General features: G+C 37.0%; 1 long non-coding RNA gene across 1 annotated transcript; it reads left to right on the top strand.

Moving 5' to 3' along the window:
* The first annotated feature begins 4,160 nt into the window (after positions 1-4,160).
* On the top strand, positions 4,161-11,025 carry LOC103884611. The gene is made up of 3 exons (XR_004182690.1): positions 4,161-4,412; positions 9,234-9,264; positions 10,238-11,025. It is a non-coding gene; the product is annotated as an uncharacterized LOC103884611 (long non-coding RNA).
* The last annotated feature ends 311 nt before the right edge of the window (positions 11,026-11,336 follow it).

Genomic DNA, 11,336 nt, shown 5'->3' with positions numbered 1-11,336 from the left:
GTTCACACAAGACCAAAATCACTGAATGACGCATTTCTTAGTATATATTCCTGTGGCTAAGCAACACATGACAGTATTGATGTGGTCAGAGAGCAACGGACAATGAATAGGAACACACAAGTGATGGGCTAGCCTGGAAAATATCTCAGTGTGAGCTACAGGGAAAGATAAGATCTCATCGCAATGCTGGGGTGACTGCATCAGAATGTGCTCAAATCCCAACATACACGTACATTTCCTAACCTGGATCCTCCGTTTCAGTCTAGAGTACATTCAAGTCATCTCTGATGTAGGTCCTGCTGCATGGCCCAGAGCCCCATAATTTCTTTAATTGTCTAAAGGTTCCCAGTCTTTGGGGAGTTTATGGTCTGGTTAAGAAGACTTAACTTTTTAAGAAGGCTTAACTTTTTCTATTAATAGTGACACACAAACTGATATAGTTTGGATATTTGTCCCTCCCAAATCCCATGTTGAATTGTAATCACCAGTGCTGGAAGTGGGTCTGGGTGGAAGGTGTTTGGGTCATGGGAGAAGATCCCTCATGGCTTGGCCCTATTTTTTGTGATAGTGCGTGAGTTGTCGGGAGATCTAGTTGTTAGAAGTGTGTGGCACCTCCCCCTTCACTCTTTGTTTCACTTGCTCCTGCTTTCTCCATGTGACATGCCAGCCCCCTACTGTGCCTTCTGCCATGACTGTAAGCATCCTTAGACCTCTCTGCAAGTCAAGCAGATGCCAGCACTATACTTCCTGTAAAGCCTGCAGAACCATGAGCCAGTTAAATCTCTTTTCTTTATAAATTACCCAGCCACAGGTATTTCTTTATAGCAATGCAAGAATGACCTAATACGCATACCTTCTTTCCTTCCATGATATCTACAAAAGGTTACATCTAGTTAGTTGAATATAGTTTAGAAACAATCCTACAGCTGCCAAAATAGGTGATGGCACAGTCTTAGTAATGTAAAATAATAAGATTTGCTAATGTTTGCTATCACTTGCCATTAGTTCAAATAAGTTCCTCTGTTTGGTCTCTGAATCAACACAGTAACAAAAGGTGATTCCATGACTCATTCTGTCACCAAGTGGCAATGTCCCTGATCTGTCTCCCTTTTGCTTGGCCATGCCTATTTTCGGATCTTCTGGTAGAAGTCTAATACGTATATTCCAAAACTTTTGATTTTTTATCTTCTATTTTCAATTTGCTCTATCACTTTTCCTCTTTGATATTTTCACAAGCCCTTTATCCCTTTATTCTGTTTTCCTTTTCTCTACCATTCTTCATATAATTTACCCATCTTTGCCATCAGTTTTCTGGTCATCCTCAGCCAGGATGTGAGCGTACTTCCTTACAACATATTCTTCATTGTAATGTAAAATGTTACAGCAATTCAACCAAATTCATATATTTTTCTTTACTTAAAAATACTTATGACATTACACTTATTTTTTTTATATGGGTAGGTCTCTCCTCTGTGATGTCTCCTCATCTTGCTTAGGAACTTATCATAGAGATTTTTCCTATGGCTAAAGACCACAGAATCTAGGCCTTTGCATGTGGGAATAATAAGACACACCTTCTGTGCAACAGCTTCATTTCTGGATAGGGACCAAAGATGTACCAGGCTGGAATCCTTGTATAATTTTCTTATGAATATAGAAAAATGATAATTTCAATAGCATTTTCATCATTATAGGTTCTGGGTGTATCTGCTATGCCAGTGCTAAATGGTTTCATTTCTCTCTTTTTCCATGTAGCTTCCATTGAATTTTTCTGATGGCCTCTTAAAAATCAGAAAAAACAATTTTTCTCTATTTCTGGCAATGAAAGAGAAGAAAGATTCTTTAGATATATTTCCTGCTGTACTGTTTTCTCTTTGATACCAAAGGAATGGGACGATTACTTCATTAATTATAATATGGAATTATATAACCAAATAAAATGATTTTATATGATCCAGCAATTTCATTTCTGGGCATATACCTAAATGAAATAAAAGCAGAAATTTAAAAAGATACTCTACATCAATATTCATAGCAACATTTTTCACAATAGCAAAAAGGTGGAAGTAACCCAAATGTCCATTGAAGGTTGAATGGGTATACCAAGTGTGGTTTGTACACACAATGGAATATTACTCAGCCTTGAAAAGGAAGAAAATTCTGACACACGCCACAACATGGATTAAACTCGACATTATGCATAGTGAAATAAGCCCATCATGAAAGGAGAAAAATACTCTGTGATTCCACTTATATGAGGTACCTAGAGTAATCAAATTCATAGCAACAGAAAGTAGATGGTGGTTGCCAGGATCTGGGGGAAGGGATGAATAAGAAATTATTGTTTAGTGGGTACAGAGTTTCTGTTGTGCAAGATGAATGTAGTTCAGTGGTGGTGATGATTGCACAACAATGTGAATGTACTTAATGCCACTGAATGGTACACTTAAAACTGGTTCAAAAAGTAAATGTTATGTTATGCATATTTTATCATGATTAAAACAATAATAATTTTAGATTGCACCTCTAAAATGTGAAACTAATTGTAAGTTGCCTACTCTGTGCCAGATGGTGGACTGGGTACTTTACATACATTATTCCTGATAAATATGATTCTAATTTTACAAGTGAGGAAACAGAAGTACATCAATGCGGCCAGGCACGGTGGCTCATGTCTAATCCCAGCACTTTGGGAGGCCAAGGCGAGTGAATCACATGAGGTTAGGAGCTTGACACCAGCCTGGCCAACATGATGAAACCCCATCTCTACTAAAAATACAAAAATTAGCTGGATGTGGTGCCGCGCACCTGTAATCCTAGCTACTCGGGAGGCTGAGATAGGAGAATCACTTGAACCTGGGAGGTGGAGGTTGCAGTGAACCGAGATCATGCCAATGCGCTCCAGCCTGGGTGACAGAGCAAGACCCCATCTCAAAAAAAAAAAAAAAAAAAAAAAAAAAAAGAAGTAAATAGAGGCTAAGATGCTTTGATGAAGTTAAGCAATTCAGGCAGCAGAAATGTGATCTGCATCCAGGTCTGTGTACTCTCTCCATTAACCACATCTCTGCTCTGCTACTGCTCACGGGGAACTCACATATGTGTGCAGGCATGCACATACGTCTCTGTATTTTTGTCTCTATGTTTTATTCCCTAGTTTACAATTAATTTTGTTAGTTACTATAAATACAAATGTTGAGGCTAACCACTTCATTAATATCGCAAAGTTAATCCACATAATTGCCTTATAGTATGTGGCATGTACCAATTCTCATTGCCAAACGAATCTGTGAGGAAGAACTGCCCAAATACAAGCAGCTTTATTGGATGCCTCAGGAAGCAGGGAATTAGAGTGATTGCTTAGGCTTCAGGCTTTGCAATTACAACCTGACATTTTGGTAACAGCAATTTAAAATTTAAGTTCCAAAAAGGCTTAAGACCAAGTCTGTCATTTGACACTTTTTTCCCTCCACATTTTTGAGAAAAGAATGAATTACTTAGAAATGGATCTTGTGGAACTGCTAGGAAATTTTTCTACGTTTTTTTGGTCTCTGAAATGAGCTTACTTAATGTGTGTTCATTGTGTAAAAGAAGCAATCTGTCTGGTATAGACAGGAATTGGATCCCCATGGTAAACAAAATTGCCTCAGCCGTGCTGAAGCATGTACTTTCTAAGTAGTGGGCACAGAGACAGTGTAATTGGCTACCTCCTGGTTGTAAGTATAGGTATGTTAAATGTGGGCCTGAGGGAAACCTCCATTTTGGGTTGTAGTTTATTATTAGGTGAGGAAATTACTGGACACCTCCAGCTGCCATTAATCAGCCACAGAGTCAGACTGGAGCCAAGGGAGAAGCCTGTGGGTGGATTCTGCCCAGTGCTGTGGAAATACAAGAAGACAGAGACAAACGTTTTCCAGCCTAGCAGCTCTAAACTCTGCCCTTTCACAGTCCTTAACATGCATGTTCAAATTGATTTAGTCCATTTACCCCTTCAACCTAACCATCTATTTTCCTTGAAGACTGACAGTTTTATGTGTTGCTACCATGTTATTATGTGTTGCTGCTCTGCTGGTAGCTATAGTATTTCAGAAACATTTACTTCCAGACATAAAGGATGAATGGGGGGGGGGCGTGTAGAGAAACGGAGGTGAGGTTGAGTCATTTTAATTCCTTTTTTATAGGGTGCAAAACATGCCCATCGTGGCACTGACTTTCTCCCTCTCGTTTTTTCTTTATTCCTTTTCTGTGTCAATGATTTCCATGAAAAATCCTTGAATAACATTTCCGACTTGAGAAACGCATCTGTCAGGTGATGTCAACGCCTGGCTTACTCCTCTTCCTGTTGGGTTGCAAACACGGCCTTCTCTCACGGTCCTGGAATGCTGACACGGTCGGGCAGCCAGAGCCTAACACAGGTAGGGTCAAGCTGAAAACATGGGCAAGCCCTGCTGTCCTCAGCCTGACTTTGGAGGGAATGGGAAGAACCTAGACACAATGTACTGTCTTTGCTGCTATGTAAATTCAGAAAAGGGAAACGGTGGAGGTAAAAGCAAGACCACAAATAGCCTCTTGTCAGCTGCAGGGAGGTCAGTCAAGACATTCCAAGTATTTGTCCAATGAGAGATATTTGCTTCAGGGTAAGTGGGGATTCAAATCTGACCCCCACCCTCAACATTTTTGGAACTGGATGAAAGTGCCTTATCTGAACATGTAAGAATATTTCTGGCACTGAAGGCCAAAGACTAAAACTCTGAGTTAAAATAAATACTCAGAGAAGGAAAGGAAACAGTGAGGTGAAAGGTTTGATCAGATATGAACCTCTGAACTCACTGACTACCATATCCTTGTTTTATTCTATCCGGTTTTCGTGTACGAATTCATGCAAAGGCAAACAGAGAGACTCTCCTTTTACTTTTCCTGCTTTTGTGTGGACAAGTAGAAAATGAAAATTCTATTGATTTATGCTACACAAATAAAAATAAAACACAGAAAATAAAATAAGGCAATTTGAAGTGTGTAACCAAATACGAAAATTTTCTGTTATTTCCTGTGGGTCAGGTCTCAGATATGCATAGAATCTGATTCTATTGAGTAGTCATGATGATTACCTAGTAATAGAAAAAGGTTTTAAAGTAGTACCTTGAGAGCGAATTATTTTATAATGAAATAGAATCTGAGGAACATTGAGTGAGACAGACATGCTTATATGGATATACACACACATAAACCTATATATGTAATTTCTTTAAGGATAAAACCTTATTACTCTAGCATAAATTAAACTTATGGTTCAGGGTTGTAGTCACCCAGTGACTTTTGACATGGGTCCACTTTGGGCTGCTGGAGGTTTCTGGGAGGAGTCCCTGAGTGGGTATTGAGAGGGTGTTTGTGGTGATCTTTACATCATCAGCATTTAGATGACAGTCCTTGTTTTCCCTGCAGTTCTCAGGGTTTGCATGGTTGACTGTTCCTAATCAGAGGTCACCTCAGCGACGCACTGAGTTCCTCTGAAGCAGGGCACCCGTAGGCCCCTAGGGAAATGAAGCATGTGGCTCCTTCAGCCATTCAGTCTCCGTTTGATGACTATGGAATGACTGAGAAAGCCTCACAGACATTCACAGGCTTTTCTTCACCCTTGTGCTCAAATACTGTTGTTGGTTTGGTGCTGGGAGCTTTGATTCAGATTGCCTTGCAAGGTCGAGGGTGGCCAAATGAATTACCCGTATTGCCTTCTGCAACCACTGAATTTTCTTTGATGGGATTCCATGAAAATACCATTTGACAACACAAACCTCGTTCAGTTTGAAGAGTTGATGGATTGTAAAACTACTATAGGGAATCTTTTCCTCTTACAATGAACTTTAACAGTTACTTAAAATATCTTTTTAAAGGGCATGGGAGCATGTGTCCATAAAGTACTTAGTCATTTAGAAAGTTACCTTTGTTTCTGGCACTGTAATACAGAAGCTTTCAACACTATTGGCAAGTGGGAGATTGTCTAACTGTTTGTTCTGAATCCAAAATTGGGATATATGTTGTAAAACATTATGACTGTCTTTATGGGAACCACAGAACAGTCTGTTTAAAATTGAGAATTTTTCAGAAAATTGGAGCTAGTGATTGCCATAGTAATAGCTTAAATAATTAATATTTTGGCATCCTTCCATCATATTTTACCTTTATAAAACTTTTCCCTAACAAAGTATGATAAAAGTTAACCAGTAAAAGCATTTCTATTTGAATTATCTAAGGAATTCTCTCAAGAGTCACAGAAGAATCTAGATAGAGAAAGCACTTGTGATAAAATTGGTCGCCTTAACCTGCCACTTTTTTCATGCTGGCAGAAAGTTAGTAACCCAGTATGGCTTTCTGGTGCAGAAACGAAGCTTGAGAATGATTAGCAAGGTATGAACAACCTGTACTTAAAGACTTAGAAATTTGCTGCACTGTCTTCATCTTTTAAATAAGCATACCTCTTCAACTGTAAACGAAACCTCTCAGTGACAATTTCTATCTGAATAAAATTCACTGCTTGATAACTGTTTTTAAACATGCAAGTGTTGGTGTACAATATATAATGACTGTTTTTTTCCAGCTATGGCCTTGTTATGAAGTATTCCTTAAAAAGACCTGAATCCATAAAACATGTGAGATGGTAATAAGTGACCATAGCTTATACAAAATAAGGATTTATGCTTCACAGGGAAGATGAAAAGTAATAAAAGAGGCAGACTAAATCTTATTCCAAAGTATAAATTGTCATAGTAAATAAAGCTTATTTCTTACATTCTTTCTGCCATATCATATTCATGGAAAGGGCCAGTCTTTTGCCTTTTCTCCTTTTCTATAATTCTGTAGGACACTATTAGATATAATATATATATATATAACTGCTACTTTTGACCAAAGGAAAATGGCCCTGGTCGTCCTTTAAGTTCAGTGAATTCAGGGAGCTAATTGTAAGGTCAGGGTACTGTACTTTGACCACGTAAGGAGGAAGCCCTTTTAGTTGTGCAGCTGTATACTTCATCGTGGTAATACGATATTACAGCATATAAACAAAAGAAAGGGGATCAGGATAAAGAAGCCATGGAGAAAGGACACACAGTCACCTGGATACTTAATTCTTTTTAGTTAAATACTTGTGACTGAGTTATGTTTAGGCTACAAGAGGAGGCAAATGAGTTTGGAAGACTCAGTACGGACACCCATTACCAGTTTTGTCAAACAGTGTCTGACCTAGCATCAACATACTGGAAGAATACACGTTACTTTCCAGAATTCTAGAAAATACAATCCAGTTAGAATAAGTAGCAGTGATTTCTTTCAGCTGCTTTGTAATCTTAAATCATTCTACTCCACATACTTCAACACGGGGATTGGACAAATACGAGAGCTGGCCACCATCACTGCATCTCATTATTTTATTCAAACTATAGATAATTTGATTCCATATCCATTTTCATTTTTAATCAGAGCTTACCTGCCTTTCTACTCCCATTAATGGCAAAAGCCACGATTACTTTTGTGCAGTCTTCATAGATATTTGTTCTTAGGGTACTTTGGTAAAATTCAGGAACCTGGAAAGTAAACAGAGCATTTTATTGTTTGACGAAAGAGAAACCGCAGGAGTGCTGTGACTATAGTGTGTCCAAGTTGCCTTGCACTACAGGTGTACATACTGTTCTAGGACATTTAAAAATACAGAGAAAATTCCACCTAGAAATTTGCATTTTGATTTGAACTTCTCCTTGTGGGTGATCATCCAATTTACTCAAGAACTTTAAAATACTACATGGTTTTTCTTAATTATGTCTGTGACTAGACTTCTTTTCTCCCTCCCAATTCTGATATTTTATTATTTTGTGATTAAAGACACTGGATCTAGCTGCTTGCTGTGTAAGGAGCACAATGCCTGAAGAATAAGTAACACTCTCCTTGCTCTTCTTCCTATTCTATTTTTTGATGACTGGTGAATTTCATAGAACTTAGCCCCGTATATGTTAAAGACAGTTTCAGAAATTTTGTGAAACTTTTAATAAATTATTACCTTGGTGCTCAACTTTGATTTAGTGATCATTATGTTAATTAATGCTTTCCAAACTGCTGAGGTTTGGTTAAGTCTAGATTATAGCAGCTTGAATTATGACACGCTTTATCTTATATTTTAGTTATCAAAACCATACTGCATTAGCCTTCAGGAAATCTGGCCAGTTTTCATGATAAATTGACTCAGCCTTGTAATGCATAATTCAGTTGCACAGCTGTGTAGTCTGGCGTGTTCTCTGAGGGATGTAGTTTTACTTGTAGGTATACATCAAGAAAATCTACTCCAATAAGTTTGATTTATACCCCAGAAACATATAAAAATGTGCATACTGATTTAACATAAACCCAAATTATATATTTTTAATAAACACTGAATATATTTTTTCTTAAAACTCACATGCCAAGTTTTAAAGAAAGGCAAAAAATTTTGTGAAAGTTTTTTTACCTCATTCTAATAATGGATCCCTCATTTAGAAAAATCTTGTTTTTTTTTTTTTTTTTCTGGTCATAGTTCCAATAAAAATGTTTTTTAGTAGTAATTTAAAATAGGTGTTGAATTTTTTATTATGAAGAGGTTATTGGGCATAGTGGCTAAGAGTATGAGTTTGAAATCATAGACTGGAAGTATTCCTTTTTTGTTTTCAAAATTGTTGAATGCCATTAACAATTATATTGCTGTTAACCAATATATGCGAATGTGTGCTTTCTTTCATCCCCATCTGTGATTGAGATAAGGACAACAGGGGAATGTAGAAATCCCCCTAGCACTGATTCAATCCCCAATGAAGTCATAGTCCTGGTTACACTTAGAAAAGGTAGGATTCCATGGACCTTATTAAAATGACACCTCTTAGCTGTGAATAGCCCCAGGCATTGTATAAACTGTTAAAGTCCTGCAGTGATATTGTTTCAATGTAGAGAATATCTCATTGACAGTCATTGACTTAAAATATCTCCATCAAACTTTAGCAATACGTAGTTTTGAAAGTTTTAGGAGGGAGGCAAGAGAGTTTTTCTGAATGTTTGAAAAAATAATCGTTTTAGGGAGAATGTTTAGGAAATGAATTTTTACTTTGGTTTTGCTTACCTTTGAGGAAGTTCAGAAATTTCAACTTAAGCATTGAAAGAAATTCAATTTCAGGTGAGCCTTTTTTTTTTTTTTTTTTTTTTAATTTCTTCTTTTAAAGGACTTAAGCAGTGGAAGAAATTCAATTTCAAGTGAGTATTTTTTTTTTTAACTTCTTCTTTTAAATGATTGGTGGCATAGACATACCCTTCTTAACCAGAGGTTCATTTCAAAGACTGTGTTGAACACAGTGGGCCTAGCTGATATGCCTGTAATCCCAGCACTTTGGGAGGCCAAGGTGGGTGGATCACTTGAGGTCAGGAGTTCGTGACCAGCCTGGCCAACATGGCAAAACCACGTCTCTACTAAAAATACAAAAAAATTAGCCAGGCATGGTGGTGTGCACGTGTAATCCCAGCTATTTTGGAGGCTGAGGCATGAGAATCCCTTGAACTTGGGAGGTGGAGGTTGCAGTGAGCCGACATCATGCCACTGCACTCCAGTCTGGGTGACAGAGCGAGACCTTGTCTCAAAAAAAAAAAAAAAAAAAAAAAAGTCCTACGTTTTACTTCCATTTGACTGTTATTTTCATGGCCATTGTCATTATTCCTAATTGTCAAAAATATTAAATAGAGATGAAGATGAAATTAATACTAAATTTTTATTCTTTATTAAAATGTTTGAATGATTATTTGATGGAGATAAATTTGTATAACTTACATGTCAAGTATTCTTTTTATGATTTTATGTACATGCTTACTATTACATAATCAATTTTGTGAATAGCAACAAGGTAAGGGTGTTGTATAAATACCAAGTATTGATTATATTAAATACTTATTTTTATGTATTTAACAATATTATAAACCGATAGCTGAAATCCAAATACTGTGCGCTTAGATAGTCTATCAGGGTCACAATATCACTAGAATAGAATCTTTGACCTATACAGTATAACTAAATTTTGACAATACTTCAAAATTTTTAGGTAGTTTAATTTATGGATTCGTGGTTGTTATATGTATCTAGTATGATTTTAAAATATAGATCATTTACTAAAGCATATTTGATAATGTGAACTCTATTTCAAGCAATTTGGTTTCTACTTTCTGTTTCCCTCAACAGTCTAAGACAGAAGAAAACTGCAGAAGATTGCTACCCATTCAAGTAGAAAAACTCAAGCTGGAAAATTAACAGCACAGCTGGAAAGGCTAATGAACTTAGCATTTAAAAATGCTTGTAGAGCTGCCAGATCTACCCCTTGATCCCAGAGGTAGCTGTTTTTGACATAATCAACCAATCATGAAACTTCAGAACCTTTTAAATATCACAGTGGTGAAATAGATTTGTTTATACCACAACCTTGACAATTTTTCTCACGATTGTCTTTCACCACCCATCATTTGCTCCTGACAAAGTGCCATTTCTTATATTCTCTTTAAAAAGACAAGTGGCAAATTGACCAGCAAGGTAGCTGGCCAGGGTTAGAACTCTGTTATTGAATTCCTATGGTGGGAGTGAAAACAAAAATACTGATGGATACCCATGTTATGCCTACAATTAACAGAGTAAACATTTTAATAGGCATAGAAGACACAAACAGATGTTCTAATTGCATGTCTGTGAGAAACTGATGTTTACTAGTTCCACTCTGGCTTGGCCTTTGAGACCTCAGGAAGTTTCTCTCCCAGTGGGGATTTCAGTGATTTATTGATTTCAGTACAATGAATATTTCAGAAACTCACAGGATTTTTAAGAGGTTAAATACATCCTTACAAAGGTTAGCATTATTCACGCTTGAAGGGAATGCTTACTCTACTTTAACCAGGGTAGCTATGGCCACATTTGCCACATTCTTGCCTAAGTGGGAGAGAAGATGGATGGGGTAATGGAAGGGACTTTCTAATAGAAAATGTAGAAATAAAACATTGGCACAGAATTTTTTCTTTTCTTTTCTTTTTTTTTCTTTTCACCTTGAGCTGAACAAAAAATGAGGGAGGTATAAGTAACAGCAAACTCCTAAGCATTCCTGGTTGAAACACTGAGTAGTCTTGATCCAAACAGTAAAGATATTTTTTGGCTCATATCTGAAATTCAGAACCAAATAAAAATAATAATGCTTGGAAACTGGGAAGTTTTTAAAATGCTTAAGAAATGCTTAATTTATCACTCACATTCTGTACTGGTTTTCCAAGTCCATTCTTTTGTAATTATTTGGCTGTTT

This window comes from Papio anubis, chromosome 3, assembly GCF_008728515.1.
Source record: "Papio anubis isolate 15944 chromosome 3, Panubis1.0, whole genome shotgun sequence".
Lineage (NCBI taxonomy): Eukaryota > Metazoa > Chordata > Mammalia > Primates > Cercopithecidae > Papio > Papio anubis.
The sequence above is the reverse complement of the archived record's forward strand: the minus strand, read 5'-3'. Positions and strand labels throughout refer to the sequence as shown.